This window comes from Melozone crissalis, unplaced genomic scaffold (assembly GCF_028551555.1).
Source record: "Melozone crissalis strain CALT ecotype California unplaced genomic scaffold, PUWL_Pcris_2 ptg000018l_1, whole genome shotgun sequence".
NCBI classification, from domain to species: Eukaryota; Metazoa; Chordata; class Aves; order Passeriformes; family Passerellidae; genus Melozone; species Melozone crissalis.
The window spans coordinates 21,280,672-21,299,227 of record NW_026535796.1 but is presented as its reverse complement, the minus strand read 5'-3'; the positions used below and the strand labels follow the sequence as shown (position 1 = coordinate 21,299,227).

The 18,556-nt window shown below is 38.5% G+C and overlaps 1 protein-coding gene across 10 annotated transcripts in view; it reads right to left on the bottom strand.

Moving 5' to 3' along the window:
* NUMB (NUMB endocytic adaptor protein) overlaps positions 1–18,556 on the bottom strand; it is a 92,270-nt gene that overhangs the window by 70,652 nt on the left and 3,062 nt on the right. Inside the window, exon 1 of one of the 10 annotated variants that reach the window (XM_054275012.1) lies at positions 13,085–13,103. The exons of the other annotated variants lie outside the window; for them this stretch is intronic. The gene's annotated coding sequence lies outside the window, so the exon portion shown is untranslated. Of the gene's footprint in view, positions 1–13,084; positions 13,104–18,556 lie in introns of those variants that run through there. 10 annotated transcript variants of the gene reach the window in all.

Sequence of the window (18,556 nt, the reverse complement as noted above, 5' to 3'; positions counted from 1 at the left end):
CTTCTTGTTTCAATAAATTAAATAAATATAAAGCCATTTGCAGATGAATCAAGCTTTTTAATTCATCTATGTCTATATACAAACAGAGGCAGAGGGGAAGAGTTACTATCTGTTTGTTTTAGAAACAACCACACATGTAGCATTCCAAGGCTGTTCATAAAAATTCTTATGTGTGTGTGCAGTGTATGGAGCCACCTCTGAACCTTGCTGATGGGGTTTTGCGTACAACAGGCTTAAAAGAATCCTCCAAGGTATCACCTCATGGCAAGCAGCCATTTTCAGGTACAGTTCATGGGACATTCAATATGTTTGATGATGAAATGTTCTTACCATTCTAGCAAAAAAATATGGGCTGCACTGCTCTTCCCTAAATTTATCCAGTAGAGACCAAGGTTTCTCAGTAAAACCACAGACCAAGTCCACACTTGCTAAAAACAGAACATGACAGCAGTTGGCATCCTACTATCAGAAACTTCTTGCGATGACAAGCGTTAGGTTTTCCTTATATTTAACTCATCGTCATCTTTCATTACAGCCTCCTCTCAAAGGAGAAAAGATGATACACAAACACGCACGGAGAAAGCACAATGACCTCACACAATAGTCATTTCTCAGCTCTGCCAGGTATTAGCTACAGAAGTCAGGCTCTTAATTCCTACTGCCTGTTACTACAGTTTAACCGTATTTGGTTTTATTTAAATAAGAAAACAAAGGTTTTAGTTTTGTGTTTTTCTGTAATCTGAATTTAATGGTAACAGTTTAGCTTTACATCAAATCCAAACTTGAGTTACAGTTTCAGTGGTCTTTATGCATACCACATTTCTCTCTTCAAAAAGCAGATAGAAAAGACAAAAGCTCTTGAGTGGGAGGAAGCAACAGAGAAAAAGAGGAATGCATCAGCTTGCCAAAAATGTGCCACAGCCTCTACAATACAATGTTAATAATTCCGCCTAATGCAATAAAGCTCAGCATTTCATATCCAGAGTCAATCCTTTTCCTATTACTGGACAAAAAATACACTATAGATTTTCTTTTTTTATGCTTTAAGAATGACTCATTTTGTTATTCCTTTAAATTGAAGGCTGCCAAATGAGGTTTCCAACAAGATTTTTTCAGAAACTGCTTTCACAGGTATTGCACAGAATACTATTTTAAAGGCTCCGGATTGCTTTTTCTGGCGTTATTTCTGAAAGTTTTGACATAATTTTGCACCAAAAAAAAGCAGTGAAGTACAGTAGCTTTATCAACTTCTTCAGAAAAATGAGTATAAGACAATACTAAACTCCATCTTCCTGAGAGCTACTTGAGAGAAGTTCATCTAAACAACTTAGAATAGACAGATTTGAAGCATATCCTATGCACTATTTGGAGCGTATATAAACGAGTAAAGAGTTCCTGGTAAAGAGGAAAGGACAGGTTTTGACTTGTGCAATTCAGTCATAACCACACTGTAGAAATATTTGATTTCATATCCCGCTTTTTACATTGTAGGAACTTTTACATTCAGAAAATAAAATACTTTTAGCAGGAACAGTCCACAATTCTGATGTTTGCTTCACATCTTGGAAGCTCTTGCAATGTCCATACTAGCTGTTCAGCAAATAATGGAAGGGCTGCTAAACTCATCTGTAAGTCATGGTTTCTTACATTACTAATTTGGGAATTAATCAGATCACATAATAATACAGTAATTAAATCTTTCTTTTCTCTCTACTCAGATACCTCCAGACCTCTGTAATACAATTAATTGTCAAATAAAGAATGAAGTGCAATCTCCCTATTTCTCTCATAAGTTCTGAGCTTCTGTCCCAAGAACCACCATAGCCACAAATTAACCTCTAGTATCATGGTTTCAAGGAAGTTAAATAAAGGCATATAAATCCCATAAAATTTAGTTGCATAATCTTAATTTCAATTGGGTTAAATGCTGACCTACCTATGTGATCAATTAATTGGATTAACAGGTAAACAGAAGTCCACATGGTAAAGAAGAAGACGCTTCTATTTTCTATTTGTGTCCAGCAGAGATTAGTATTATGCTTAATACCTTTTGTATTGCACTTATGTCTGCAAAGAAGTATATTCAACAGCATAATCTGCCAGTATCAGAAACCAACAATTCAGAAGTAGCAATAAAGGACTAGTTATGGTGACAAAGTCCTTTCAACAGTAAAATTATTTCAATATGTATTATGACAAGTCAAACATAAGATCATGTACACACGAAAAAGAATATAGGCTAAACTAGAGACTAGCATGAATTCTAATTATGTTGGTAAGAAAGTGAGGACAAGGTGAGTATTTAATGCTGCAAGAGACAGAATAAATGACCATGCAACATATAGGCAGGGAAAGCCCATTGACAGGTCTCCCTCATCCCCAACTGGTACCTACAGCTCAGGTGCCCATGTTTTAATGGAAACTCATCCCACTCTCACACGTACATGAAAACTGAGTTCTTATATTTTGCTTAACTGACTTCTGAAATAGAAAATAAAGCAACAACTAGGTCATAATCTGAATGACAAAGACTTCAAACTTCTTTTCATCTTTTGTTTTTTTCCTGCTAGATCAAGTACCCAGCATTTGATATTAGATGAACATTTGTAGCTTATTCTTAGACATGGGATAATTTGCCAAGGAGTATGAGGAGAATCCAACATTTGAAGTTTAAAAAAAATGTACAGTGTGATTTACAGAGTAAGCTATAGTTCAAATAAAACAGAGACTTGCTACTTAAGGTGAAATTGTATTGCACCTAATTTCCAACTATAAAATCATTTGACCTAGTAGAAGATTTACCATAGCCTACATTGGTGTAGTTCAGAATGGTGCACCAAAAGAAAAAACAAGCAAAATAAGAAAAGAGATTCTCAATGTAAGCCTTGCCTAAATATCAAGAAGTTAAACATGGAGAGAGTGGATTTCTGCATGCCAGAGACAAGACTGGTTGCATTTTACAGCTGACACCCTTCTCTCTCATAAAAAGGGGAACTGCTGGGGTGGTGAGCACATGGAGAGACAGGCCGAGAGAGAGATACCAGTCCCTAATGCCTCTAAGCTCAATGAGCTCACCAGGTATGCTTTTATATAAGCTAATATGCATTATCTAAGAGAAGAACACTTTTTAAGTGCTTAGAGAAAATAAGAGTTAGACAAAAACTTCTTCATTAATGACACCTACCCAAACACATTTGCACTGCTTACATAAGCCCATGTACTCAATAGGGTATCAGAGGGAACTCTGTACTTTACTATCTGGACAAGGAATTTCATAAAGGCTAACACTTGGGGTGTGTTTGGCACAAGAAAAGGCCAAAAGAAAAGGCTAGCTCAGTACCTGTACTCTAAGCTGAATAACCAACTACAAAGAAGGGGGTCAGCTGGACAATATTTTAACAGAATAGTATTCCAGATCCTACACTAATTTAAACAGAACTCTGCCTGTGACTCAAACCCTAGGCTAAGATACTCTTCACCAGAAGTCTAAGCATTTATCTTTGCTGCTGTTTTGGATTTTTGTCCCTTTTTTTTAGTTACTCAGAGTACACTCGGAACAGATCAATTTAGAGATGTGCTAAAACATAGTCCACACTACTGTGCTTTATAGAGCTATGGGAACAAAAGGTGTGTCCGGCTGATAAAGAAATATTATTCTTTTAACTCAATTAGGATGAAGAAGAGCCACCACAAGGTGAAATTGGGGTGGGTTTTCTTTTCCTCCAGAGACAGGAAAAAAGTTACAGCAGCTAAAAAAGTTACAGCAGCTACATTGTCTAAAAGGGGACAAGTCTAAACTTGGGACCCAATTTTGTACAGCCCCACTGTTTACAGACCGAATCAATACACAGAGACAAACTCTCACTACCCAAAATAAAGGCCTGGGACCCACCCAAGCAGAGTAATCCCAAGTCCACATCTCAAAGCCAGGCAGCCACAGAGCTACCTCACACCCTGCCTCTTCCTCGTAGCCAGTCCGGGTGCAGCACCAGCCCCACACCAACTCCCCAGCACTGGAACCACTTTGGAAAGTGCTCCAAACTACGGCAGCCACTAATGGTTCAACCTAGCAGGACTGAGCTAACAGTAACCTGTAGGTGATCTTTTCAGAAAGTACAACCTACAGCCTGCAAGTTCAGCCTTTTACTCCATCTCCATCAACAACATCATTGATCAGGCATAATTAATTTTTTTTAAAGGCTTTTTACAATTTTTCAGTTTTGACAAAATCTCTTCCACCTCGAACTTCATGGTCAAGTATAATTAAGGTATAGTAACACAACCCATTGAGATAAGGTAAATTGCAGTCTTGCCAATGAAAACAATTGTTTCAGTACAGCTACATATACTTTTGGGAGTCAAATGGTAAATGGTAAATTAAGTCTGTCTTTGCTTTTCTAGTTTGTGACTTTATTAACACCAACAGCTTTCCCTAATACCATAGTTTTTCTTCTAGGCAGACTTCATGGACTGAATTTAAAACACATTGCACTGATTACTAAACTGCATTTCACAATTCCCTTTGGATTTTGGCAACATTCTCCCCCAGTTATTAAAGCAAATCTTTCCAGCACTTGATCCATTATGCTGAGAGTTTGAAAGAAATTGATGTCTGCCTTCATTCAAACAATTAAAGAAAGAAACAGACAAGATTTCTTTAATGCAGATGTAAGAGAACACTTGTATGTGACTGGAACTTAGCACTTTTAATTGTCAACAATTACTAGACCTTATCTTAGTCCTACTTCATTTGAATATACATTTTTAAAAACACCCAATTTAACAAAGTGAAGGAAACACAAGAAATTCAGCCTTTTTTGGCCTGAAGTCTCTCAACCGTCCTCAAGTTTGAGAGCACAGCAGAAGCAATCGTGAATAAATGCAACCACTTTCCCCACCTTTCTTGTCCAGTGTGTCCTGGCTACCTGTACAGATTACTTTTCTGTGAAGGACAAACTGCTTTCACAACCAGTTACTCCAAAAGGAAAACCTACTTTCCAAGTCTGCATGTTTTAGACTCAAATTCTACTGATAAATTTACTGTCTGCAGAATTTCTTTTTCCAAGAGTGCCAGATATAAGGATACTAAATACCAAACTGCTTTAGTACCAGCACATTAGCCAGTCTCCAGACATATATATTCATTTCACTACATAGCTATTGTTTTTAAGTTCTATTTTGTGACTGAAAACTATACTAAGAATAATACAGAAGACTAATACAAAGCTTCTCTAAAGATGAATACTTCATGTTTGTTGGGTAGCAGTTCTAAGACAATGACTTCTAAAATCATCTTACCCAAAAAGCAAGCCCTTTCCTTAAAGGCTGACGTTACCAGTTGCTAAAAAGCTAACTCTTTCTTAGTGCTTCTAACACTCTTTTTGGGTAGCATCAGCTTGCTTTCAGCCTCCTAAAGTCAGAATAGAAACACCAAATACCCTCTAGGAATGGTCAATAGGCCCTTGTGGTTCACACTGCCATCATCTCTGTAGAGTTGAGGCTCAGGGGACAAACTGGAAATGGCCATTTTTCCATCTCTACTGCTACCAACTGACCCAAGATTCTCTCTTAGCAACCAGGATGAAACTGCCTATAGAGGAAGGATTCCTACAGACAAGTCTTCATATTTTAAGTCCTTTTAGTTGAAAAATATTATCCATTTTCAGTCATAGTTCCATCTTAGCCAGCATTTAATAATTAAGTTGTCTGCTTCAGTGGATACATCTTCACTCTCAGTAAAGCCAGTGACAGAGGATTTCTGTGTGTTTAGCTGTTTTAACACAAATTCTAATTGTTTTATTAATAATGAACTGTACTGAACTTGTAAGCATTAAAAGCTTCAGTTGACATAACTGAACTAATTGCAAAATGAAATTACAGACTTGTGACTTGTCATAACTGTGAGATCCCTCCCTCACTTTTGTATCCAGAATTGATTTTAAAAGAACCATAGATGTTGTGGCTCCAGAATCCATTAAAAAAAAACACCCAAACAAACCAACAAAAGACACAGAAGTTTTGCAAATCACTTTTATTTAAACAGATAGTCCTCCCCATGTACTTAAAACCTCTAATTACTTAATTTCTTATATTTATTTTCTCTCCTTGAAGTATCTTTTGAACACACCCTTTTTGTCTTCAGAAACTACTGTATATTTTAACCCCTGAAAATGAAGGGGGGAGAAAAAAAGGAAAAGATCAAACTTAAAATAAGACCGTGGGAGGAAGAAAAGACTTGTTCTACACCTGCCTCACCCAGGATCTGCCTTGCTTTCGCTAACGCAGCGTGGGACCCGAGAGCCATGAGGCAGAACCTGCCCTGAACTGCAAGAGTTTTAAAGCAACCCATACCTTTGCTCATGGTCTGAGTAATTCCTAGGTGCAGACACCATTCTCGCCGTGCTAATAAAACAAGCCACCTCAATGGAAAATAACTGTGCACTGACTGCTCCAGGACTTGTGAAGGAAGCTCTTCCCTTGCACAATTCAGTCAGCCTGTAGGTCAGCAATCGCTCCGAAACCAGAACCTGATCTTTGAGCTACAGCAGCAACAGGCAGCAAAGCCCTCCTGAAAACACTCTCAGGATTTAGAAGAATGGTGCTGATCTAAAGGCACAAGAACTGGAAACCATACCCAGGGAAAAGCTGCTTCTTAAGTTCTGCCTGCTTTGAGCCTGCATGCCACATGCAGAAAGAAGCAGGAAATGTTTCATCTTCACAGTATGAAAATGTGCCTTTCCAGGCCAAGATCTGTTCCTTTCAAGTTCGCTACAAGTTTTAAGCTTTCCTACTTGAAGAATAATGGAAAACCACGTTTGACAAGAAGAAAATTAATTTTATTCACGATCAAGTTTTATTAAATAAGTAGGGAAAAAACCTTTAAATATCAATTATAAAAAGGTGGGCTTCATCCAGACTAGTTCAGAATCAAACAAAAGCTGCTCTCCAAAAGCCTCACGAAAGTGTTTCCACTAATATGCATTCTCACTTTGAACTCTCAGCCTCTTTCCCACTTCAGTTTCTGTTCAACTCTTCACATTAAAGCAAACCTGTTCATATTTGTAGTGAAGAGCTTCTTCTTAGGGAAGCTGCAATGGAGCAGTTGCAAAGTCAGAACCTGAAATAATGGCTAGTCAGAATTAAACCACAAAACTGGCTAGACTGAAGGCAACTCACCAAAGACAATTCATTCTCACTATATAATTTAAGAAAATCAAATGAGTTACATAAGTAATCATTTCAGGAGGGAAGTTGTCAGCTAATAACTTGGATTATCAATCACCTTCATTACCCTAACATCTCCTTTGTATTAAATAGTGCTCAAAGGCATCCACTCTTTATAGGTTTCCTCAGACTTCTCTGCAGCTCTCTTCTTAAGCTGTATCTGTAGAACTATCTCCACACCTAAGCACACATCTCACACTTCATTTCACCTAGACCACTCTGACACTTGTCAGCAGCACACCAGTGCCCATGTACAAGCTATTTCACAGAGATGAAGGTGCCAAGGAAGTAAAAAAAAAAGAAAAAAAAAGAAAACATGTTCAGAAAACAATGCAAGAGTTGCTTGCCCAATTCAGAAGGAATTTTGATCTTAGGCCCCAGCAGACCAAGGACAAAATACCTGACTCTGCTTTACTTAGCACAGATAAGCCTCTGATTTCAAAAATCTGAATGTCTGTCCATACAAAGAGATTTATTAATTACTAGAATAACTTGTCAAGGTTCTCCTGAAGAACAGAACACCTGCTTTTGAAGACACTGTAATACAAATAACCCCTCATTTCTTTAGACATAAAAATAAGAGTTGTCCAACACACACACACAGAGCTTACAGGATCAGCTTTAGAACATTAATGCACAGGAGACCTGACAACACCATTTGGCAAAAAGAGTCATATCACAGCTGTGCCCCAGCAAGTAAGTTGTCAATTTAGTGTCATACACCAGAATGAAGGGGGTAGGGAGAAAAGTACACACTAATTTCTCACAATTGACCATTCCTACTACAATTTATGCACAACTAACATCCCATTAGTAAATTACAAATACTATCAAATTTAGAGGCTTTTAAAACGAAGAGTAGGAATAGATTACAATGTCTAAATGGCAAAAGCACACAGGCTTTATAACAGCACACATAGTTCTGCATCCACAATAAAACTGAACTGACAAGTTATGTTGGGAAGTTTGGGGCAAAATTAATTTTAATAAAATCAAACCACACATAACCCCATTAAGATTTTTCTAGATCAGATGTCCACATCACAGAACTAAAAGTGGGAAGCAAAGCGTTTCAAAACTTGCTATTTTACTGCCTTTTTAAAGTCAGACCTGTGCACAGAAAAGTTCAATCACCATTCTTTAGAGAAACAGGAGAATTTAGACTAACAGAGTCAGAAAATTCCATAGAAATGGAAAGGGTAAAGCACTGAAGTATAGCTGAAGAAACACAGCAGGCATCTTTACCACAAAAGCAGATCAAAGTGTACTTAATATTCAGTTTATTCTCCCAGCTTATATGGAACATGCAAGTTTACTTCAAAATAACTTTTAAAAACAGTCATTACTTCACATTTAACATCATGGAGTATTACAGAAAGGTTGGCTGGAGCAGACTGAAATTAAAACACTTCTTCCTACCCAAATAAAGTTTCCTGAGTCTATAATCATGCAGCATTTCATGGCTAGAACTTTAGCTCTTCCATAAATACAAGGTTTTACCTCCCTAATAACTGGTCAACATTGATGAATTTTCCAACTTCATTAACTCACTTATACTTTAGGCTTCCTTTAGAAAGGCTATTTAGAGTCAATTTTTTTTTTTTCTAAAAACTCTTGGCAGACTTTGGAGACTAACATAATCAGCTACAATGTTCCCAGTCCAGATGTGGGTACCTGGTACTGCTACAGCTTTTTGCTAAGAAAGTAAGTTAATGTTTAAAGGTACTGACTTGATGCTTCACTTACACAGAACACAGTAACGGAGTAACCATGTCACAGCTACCATCTGTAACACGTTAGATACAGTGAAAAGACGGTTCTACATCTTTAACAAGTGAAAGATGGAATTCTACAGATTGTACTCAACAGTTGAGGCAAGTGGCTGCACCTGCGCTCCCTGGTGCCTCAGGGTTTCTAGAGAAGAAGTACAATGCAGCCTTTCTGAAAGCAAGAGCTGATTGAATGAAGACATTCTGGAAACTAACATATAAATGCTTATTTCCATTAAAGCATCAGTCTCAAAAAATCAATGCTCAGAGCTCTCTGTGAGATGTGGCTCCTGAAATAAACAAGGTTTTGTAGGTAGACTACATAGACAAAAGCTGCTTCTTCCTTCCCCTGAGAGGCAGAAAGAGCAGTCAGCAAGAGTGAGATGAAAACACACATTAAGCGACCACAAGTAATAACCTCCTTCCTCTCACAGCCTAAACTTTGCCATTGCTCATTGTTCTGTGTAAGTGAAATTCTCTAATGGACCTGTTCTCATGCAAGCCCAGCACTTGTTCCCTCTAATCATGGCTGTGCAGTTCACTCCTACTCACATAACACCAACCTACTACCATTCGACCAAGCAGCCCTCATTTAAAGCAAAAACACACCAAGCGTGTTACATCCTCACACTAAAGAGGGGAGAAACAAGTCCCCAAGTCAGTCACCACTACTTCCACCACTATCACTTCCTTGAGAAGGGGCCCTCACAACTGGGTTAGAAGGCCACGCTTGCCCTTGGCCCAACTCTCTAGGCCAGCGCATCCTTTATTTCCTTTTTTTTGCAATAAGGAACAACCTTCAAAGTGATGCTATTAAACACTTTTCCCTCAAAAAAAAAAAAGTTGAATCACTGTACTTTTTCATGGGTAGCTCCTTTTTTGTTTGCTACTTTGTGAACCTGGCTTCTCAAAACACACAAACAACTTCCTTTGCTCAAAAATCATCAGCATCCTACTTACAGATGGAAACTGAGCTAGGTTAAACTATCTGTAAACTTTTCTCTATTTTCTCCATTCCCTGCACTGGAGAACATAAATTATGACTCACATTTCAAAGCAGTTTGCAGGAGATGGCTATGCCAGCCCAACCACCCAGTGCTCCCCCTGGTTCCCATTCTTCCTTAGACAGCACTTGCCAGACCACTTGGAGACAATCCAGCTCACCACAGCAGCAGCAAATACCTTGTGCTGGTTTCATTGAATGATTATGGTTTATGAGAAAGTCAAATACAAAAGGCACAGCAGAAGTACACAATGGACAGTGAGAACAGTTCTTCCAGTGGCAGCAGTCAGGTTAAGAATTCATGAGATATCCTGGGTCATCCTTAGACATCCCACTAGTGTCACTGCCAGGATCAAAACCACTTGTTAGTGAGCAGGACAGGCTTGGGAAACACATGTTTGAGCTGGCAGCTCATACCTTTGTCTGTTTCTCTGAATGTCATAACCCTGTTAGAGGCACATCTATCAGACATATGTTAGAAGGAATAACCCATTAACCACAGAAACGTTTTGAAATTCCAAAGAGGCATACAACTATAAATCCCAAGGGCTATAGGCTAGAAAGTAAGAGGGCTTGAGTCTAGACTCTGTGTATTTTCTACACTAAGCAGTAAATACCCTTTCGTTTCAGTGAGATTCTTCCATTTCTAACTTTCCACCATGCACAGGAGAACTAAAACGTGATTCACTTGGAGTTTGGCATGGCAAGAACCTAAACGTTAATATGGAAAAATTTAAGTCCTCTGGATTTAACCACAAATAACCAATCACTGAATACATCTGTAGAACAAAATTAAAATGAAGCCAGATCTCCCAAGTCTGCATTTCTACTACTAGAACCTGCATCTTTTACCTTGAAGTTTCTATGGAAAGAGATTGCGGAGAACTGAAAAATAAAAGGAAAACAAAACAGCAGAGGATCCATGAACCACCTTCCTTCTCAATGAATCTGTGCTGCACCGTGAACCATTTTAATTTGCAGAATTATCAATGAATTTGCAATTTTTTTCAACATCCTTTATTTCCTGTGTACCACAAGAATTCTATTTAGACCAAGTCCTTCACATTGGATTTACTTCACTGATTTCACAATCTGCTACTGCTCTGCCTCTTCCCCTTTCTGATGATCTGAATTTCTGATATTCAGATGTTCCATTAGTCTCAGAAGAAATGTTCTACTCCTTCCTTTAAGACCACTATATAGTGATCTAGGCTTACTATAGAGTAAAGGTGAATTTTAAGCATGTTAAACTACTCTAATCACCCTTTGGATGAAAGACAAGTGATATTTCTATACCCAAACAGATGAGTCATAAAAGTCTCAAGTTGATGTGAAAAACCCCCCTAATTTTGCTCTGGACAAGACTGAGAGTAATGAAATATGTTACAATCTAAATAGTAATCACCTAACACACTTTCCATGCATGTGAACTTAAATTATCTCAACTCCTACAGGAAATTATAATATATATAATGTCAGAAATAATATGTATTAATGACAGTTCTCTTGGTTAAGTTCTTTACAAATGTTATTGGGACTAAAGGCCTGTGATGAGGACATGGGGACACAATTTCCTATCTTCAGAAAAATAAAAACAACTTCTAAATTGCATGAAAGAATTAGGATTAAACCCAGGAACTTCTGTAACCCAGTTCCAAATTTAAAACAGCAGATAATGAAGTCCCCAAAGTAAACACAGAATTATGCTATGCCTAATTTAATACAGTAATGCAGCTCACTTTAACACCTACACATAAATGAGACTGGTCTCAATACACCCCATACCAGGATTACTAGGGGAGCATTACCTGTTCAACAGCAGGTTGAAGCTAAATACAAACTCATTACTGACACCTAACACAACAGACAAACTGTGTTTGTTTTCAAAAGATGAAAACACTGAATGTGGTGCTTCTGGGGAAAAAAAAATAAAACAATTCCCCAAGACCATCCTTGCTACATCCCTAAACTAATCCCTGTCTTTAATAACAATGAGGTGCCTGAAAGCAGCAAGAGCTAAGAATTACCAGGATTCAACATCTTCATTGCTTAGATCTCAAGGGCTACTAAATCCTGAGTATGAAGGCTGTTCACAGGTCCATGTAAACAGCTGTGCAGAGAAGCAATTCCCAGTGTACTTCACACCAGAACCATCCCCAACTTTATGTAATGAGATTATCCCAAAAATCAGGCCTACAGCTTTAAGCCAGTATTGTTTAGAGCCCTAACAGTCATACATGCCTGCACCACATGGAAAACCAAGGAAAAGTGCAGGGTAAAACCACAATTTTTGGTCATAAGCTGCAGGCATTATCTATGCCCTGAAGTGTACCTGAAATCACATCCTAGATGGAAGATGGAATTAAGTCTAATGTAAATTTCAAAATATGACATTTTACACCTACCAAAGAACAGCAGTCCTCAAGCTTTGAGGACGATATCATGCAAGACTGACAGATGCCAGTCCCTTTCCACTGAAGAAACTGGGACAACTCACAGCAGATTGATCTGGTATCTGGTACAGAACTAGAGCGGATGCAGTGTCATCTCTCACAGATGAGTCAACACATCATTAGCTATTTCATGATAGCAGCTATTTCAGCTGCAACTGATCCGTTTTTATAGATGTGATGTGTCTCACAGCAAAGATGCACATTAGAAAGCTGAAAGATTCTTTCTAAAAGAGGACAAGAAGCTCATGCAGCATTTACCTAGACTAAACACTGAAACAGTGAGCTGAACAATAAGCAATCATTTCCAGTGTAAAAGCCACATAAGATTGAAGCAAGCATGTTTGTTTATTTCTAAATGTAACTGGAGCCAGAGACAATGTGTGAAGGGGAATAAAAAAACAGTCCTCTGTAAGAGAAATTTTTCCCATTCTTTGTAGAAAATCTGAAGGAAGGAAGATTTTGGGACTACACTTCTTTTCCCTGAGGTAACATTAGCAAGATAAACTGTGTCTTCTTGATCACCACATTAATCATTTTAGCATTTGCCTACTCTCTGCCCACACGAGTCAGTTCCATTTCTCACTTGATCTAACGCCATGAAAAACAAAGACATGCATTTAGTTACCCCTCCTTACTTGTGCTCAGATGGCTGCACAGCCTTTACTTGCAGAACCCCCAACTTCTAGGGTCATTATGGAAGGGGACAGAACTTATTCGGGCTGCTAGACCTGATGCACTATGTGAGGAGCCAGAGTCCAGGCAGTGAGTAGGACACAGTTGGTTTAAACAAAATCTTGGTATCTGCTAGAAGCAGACAACAAAACAATGTGACAGTACCTGAAGATGTCCTGTCACTCATGGAGCTGAGATGTGCTCCCACCTCTGTAACAAGACTATCAGCAGTTTACAGCTCACATAACTGCACCTACAGAAGCTCCTCTACTGAAAAAGGCAGAGCCATCACTACTTGTGCCACAGAAATCACTGATCCATCTAGAAGAAACTCCAGGGAAGACCTCCTGAATGCATAATCTTCATCTCAGGTGGGATCTTTGGAGGGTGAGGGAGGCAGATAGGCAGGACCATTCCAAAAATGTACTACATCATGGTTACATTAGCTGTATGCACCGGATCCATGTCACTTCCTTTTAGCAACAGCACACCCCCTCTGTTTGTCCTCCCCCTCCCCCGACCCAAAGCTCCAGGGTGCTTGCAGAAGTGAAAACAGGGGCTGATCCTGCCGAAAACAAACCTGGAAAAAGAAAATAGTTTATTCAATTCAAGAAAGGAATATACAATCAAACAGTCCTGGGGTGTTGAACTGCAATTCAGAAGTGCAAGAAGTTTAGCTGTCATCAGGCACAACTGGAGATAAGTCATGATCCAGCACCTCAGAAAATTCCAGGACACATCACATTCCAAAAAAGTTTCTTACCTCTGAATACATAATTCATTTTTTAAATTTTTTTTTGCCTGAAATGAAGGAGAGCAAAGAGAGCAATACACTATCAAATCAACCACATTCTTCCAAGTGAGAGAAAATATGCTAACGGAGAAGGCAAGCCATTTTGTGGAAAACTTTTTTTTTCCTCAACCAAGTTATGATACTCATTCATAGCAAAATACTGCAGTATATCATTAAGAAATTAAAACAGAAAAATGAGCAATAAGGAAATCAAGACAGAATCAGAAAGATTTTCATCCTGGATTTCCTCAAAAAATATTATTATATTTTCATTCTTTATCTTCACTAAGACTTCCAAATCAAGAATAAAATTTCTGCAGTTCACATGACCTCACTATTTTTGGTGTATCTGTATTCCTACCTCAGCACTGCCTGCCTCAGAAGAAAGGAAGAACTATGTCTACAGTACTAGAATAATAATTTAACAGTATTTATATTAGTATATGGTAGAGCTGATTTTTTTTTTCTGCTTGAATGATAAATATTCTTTACACTGTGTGATTTTCAGAATTGGGTCCTCATCCTTAAGAGAACAAATACTGTAGGCAGAGAAACCACGTCACCTTTTCTAGTAACAGTTATGTTCCTGGCCTGTGCAAGGACAAGATGCTGAACACTGGATAAGACTGATTACTTTGAGAACAAACTCTAACAGACAAAATAAATGATGCTCAAAGCAAGAGTTAACTGTGCAGAGAGTAACTTACTGCAACTGAAAATAAAATTTAAGTATGGGACTGTATCTAAAATGTGAGATAATGGACATGAGTCTATATTATGTCATATACGTCAATAAAAGTCATGTCCGAGATACAAATTCTGTACTTCTAAGAACAAGGAAAACTTTTAGATAGTACTAAGCACATACCTCCTTAAAGGGGTGTGCCCTACCCCACCTGACAGTAAAGAAGTAGTCATGTATTTTGGCTGTTAAAGTGTGGGCCAAGCAAATTTTACAATGATACACAATCCACATTAATATTAGCATGATGCACCTATCCATTGCACATGCAGAGAGTTTGACAAAGCATTCAGTGACTGTCTTCTACTTGCCAGCTGCACACAGCAAATCCAAACCACAGCTCAGATTTTCTACATAAATTCAGCTACAAAAAGGTTGTTAAAAACACAACTATTTTACAGACACTTTCAGAAAATATCCTATCAAAAAGATACAGGCCAACTGAATTGCAGTCCTTCACTCCCTTGCAGGAGGGTGGCTCTCTGCTGCCAAGCTAAGAGAACACACAGGAACGGCCAGTTGCTCAAAGATGGCACAGTTGAGAGGCACTTTAAACCAGCAAATGGCCTCTGACAAATTCATGTCAAATAAAGAGGAAGCAATCCTCATGTGCAAATAAATATACATACAAATGTCATGACACTCTTTCAAAGCTACCCTGTGCAAATCCAGTTAAAGAAAGAGCACATGACACAAAAGATGCTTCTCACATAGACACTGAAACCAACACAGAAATACCAAACTTTACAGACACAAGCAAAACTGGACATCAATATTAAGCTCTGACAATGTTCAAGGTCCACTAATATAAGAGCACACAAATAATCATAACTATTAACTAGCTTACTAATCATTCAACTGGGAGGGCTGGGGGGAAGGAAAGAAACCCCAAAAAAGCCACTCTATCAGTAGGTATGTGCTAAAATACAAAAAGCAAAACCAACATCACAGTCACCGAATCCTATAAACTTTGGTTTATGTAAGACTTTAAACTAGACAACCTAATTCTCATACTCAGATTTTCAGACTGGGTTAGGGAATTTGATGCACAGGTGATGTACATTTCAACCTGAAATGTGATGACTCAACATAAATACAGACTCTGCACTGATCAGAACTACAAGGAAGAAACTGCACAGGAACCCCAGCCCAACCCAAAGCACTAAACCTTGAGTAGTACCACACTAATGATGGGTAAATTCTTTCTCAGACTTTTTAGACCAGATTAAGCCTCACAGGCTTTTTGAAAACAGTGTCACATCTCATTCTTTTAAATCAAAAACAGTCAGCAGAAATACCATGTTAAGCAGACTCTGACAATAAAATAGCCAGCCTTAAAAAAAGTATATGCTAAAGGCATAGAAGTAAAGCGCATGAAAAGGTTGGAAAATTCATCTGATCCACTGCTGAGACATGAGGAAGCCACAACCCTCAAAGCACGACAGCTCTATAGTCCTGCAGTTACAGCCACCTGTACAAATGAAATTAATAACAACCTCTTTTGTAATAAAAAGTACGCACTGTTTTTTTCTCCCCACAGAATTTAGATTATTAATTTGAGTAAGAACCAAATATTAGAGAAAAAAAATTTTTAAAAACAGCAATTATGTTTCATGAGACTATGGTATTCAGCTCCTTGTTTCATGTGAACTGGTCTAGTGCTACTGAGTTCCAGAAAAAACCACCCAAGAACAAAACTAGAAGTTTGCTGTTTGACACATTTGGAGGCAGGAACATGCTTTTTCCTTATACTGTGGGAAAATATAAATCCAACACTTTTATCATTAGTTACTAAACAAAATCTAGACCCAGCCTATATTAATTGTGAACCAAGTTTCTATTTGTGTCATTCCTCCATATGGGGAACAAATTCCTTCACATGTCTCCACAGATTTTTACTACAGGAGTCGATGAATTAATGCCTTTGAAAAAAAGACTATCCTCACTCAAAATCTTAAGGCAACACACAAAGATATCAGCTAACTAAAGATCCAAGCATTTATGAACCACTCTGCACTACAAGGCACACTGAAAAACGAGGAGAGTTTGGCTCTTATATGCTCAGTGGTGCCCATCAGCAAACTCCACAGCACTGGAAATGCCAAGGTATCTCTAGTCCTGGTGGACTACAGAAACAAGCTTCTTTAACAGTCTAAAATCAGCCCACCACTGAGAGTGGAGCCTCAACAGAGGCTTGAATCACATTAATGAAGTTGAAACAACATAACAAAAAAGGAAAGAGAGATCATTGATGTTTGGAGTTTTTGCCCCAGAAAAATAAACTGATAAAGAGTGGTCACATCCAAACTTAGAAGAGCTAGCACGCAGTAAGAGTGGTTCTGGCCAAGTACATGTTTTTCTTAGTCTCAGTAACACTTGCAGCTCTTAGATCAGTGAACAAGCCCAGGCCAATGACCAAGTACACACCTACAGAAAGCAGTTCTGAAGAGTAAACTCTCTGTAGGTATACCTACAGTACTGCTTATAATCCAGTTCACCAGGAAGTTCCAGTTTGTTGTTTCCCAGAAAAGGAAAGGTAATCAGAAAAAGACTCCAAACAGTTTGGTCCAAGTCTTAATACACTGTACTTTTCTATGGTTTCACTTAGAAGGGTAACAGCTTTGGTTCTGGCTTCAGTATCAAAGCTCACCAGCAAAATCTCAAAAATCCTACAGACTCAGTACTCAAAGAAGCCAAGAGCTTGTTTCACATCCCCAGACTCTGAAATTAATGGTTTTATATTTTCCTCAAGAGCACCTTTACATTTTGTCACACGTGTTCCTTTTAAGCAATTTCTCACACACAAATGAATTTGTCCTGACACACTTTCAGTCGCACCTCTGTGGAAACAGAAGTTACTGTACAGAAACATCTTTAAGCCATCACATCTGGTAATTACTACTACAGAACACCAGGATTCCACAAAGAATTACTATGCAAGACAAACGCCAAACAAAGCAATTCACGTTTTCAGAGCTATCTCCTAACCACACGCTTCAAAGGGGTCTGGATGAACATCTAACTGCAGCTACATATGACATGATGCCATTTATACAGCCAAACTGGTATCTGCCAGTTGCAAGTCTTGCTCAATAAAAATGAAGGAAAATAAACAAGAAAAAAAAAGCAAAACAAAACCCACAAAACAACAACAAAAACCACATCCTGCACAGCAGAACAGAAGAGTCTTCCTGATCTTGCTTATTATTAAAATTTTGTTCTTTCTGATGCAACATCTGTTTTAACTATACACCATAAAGAACATAAGTCCAAAATGAGCATTTGATGGATCCCACCCTTAGGATGAGAACAAATCCCCTTCCAGACACAGCTGTGTCAGTCTGAGGTTGCTGTGCTGAGCACACCCCTAGTTCCGCATCCTCTGCTCATTACTATTGCCACCCACATCAACATGCCAGCTGAAAGAAATGGAACAACACTCTCCAATTTACTGTGATTTTTACCTGCCAAGCCAGCTTGAAACAGTTTGCTATAGGTCTTTGTTAACCCAGGTCATGCTGATGGAAATGTATGGTTCCAGAAAAGCTCAAAGAAATTTCAATCAGAGCTACCGATCTCCAACCCCACTTCAATGTAAGTCCCATTTCCACTCCATGACCTGGATGATCAGCCTGTTCAGATACATGATCCAGCCAAAATTCAACAAAACAAAAAAAAAAGCAATTAACTAGCTGATTAACTCCCTGACTTCATTTAACTCACAGCTACAAAGGCCTCCTTGCCAGCAGCTGAAGATGCACAGTCAAGAAGGAGACACGACCACCAGAGCTCCATTAAGCTGCCAAGTCTATTGACAAGACAGAACTATTAGGTAAAACTAAAATTGAGCTGCTTCAGCAAAGAGTGGTCACAGCCTCCTCTCCTCCTATGCAAGCAATA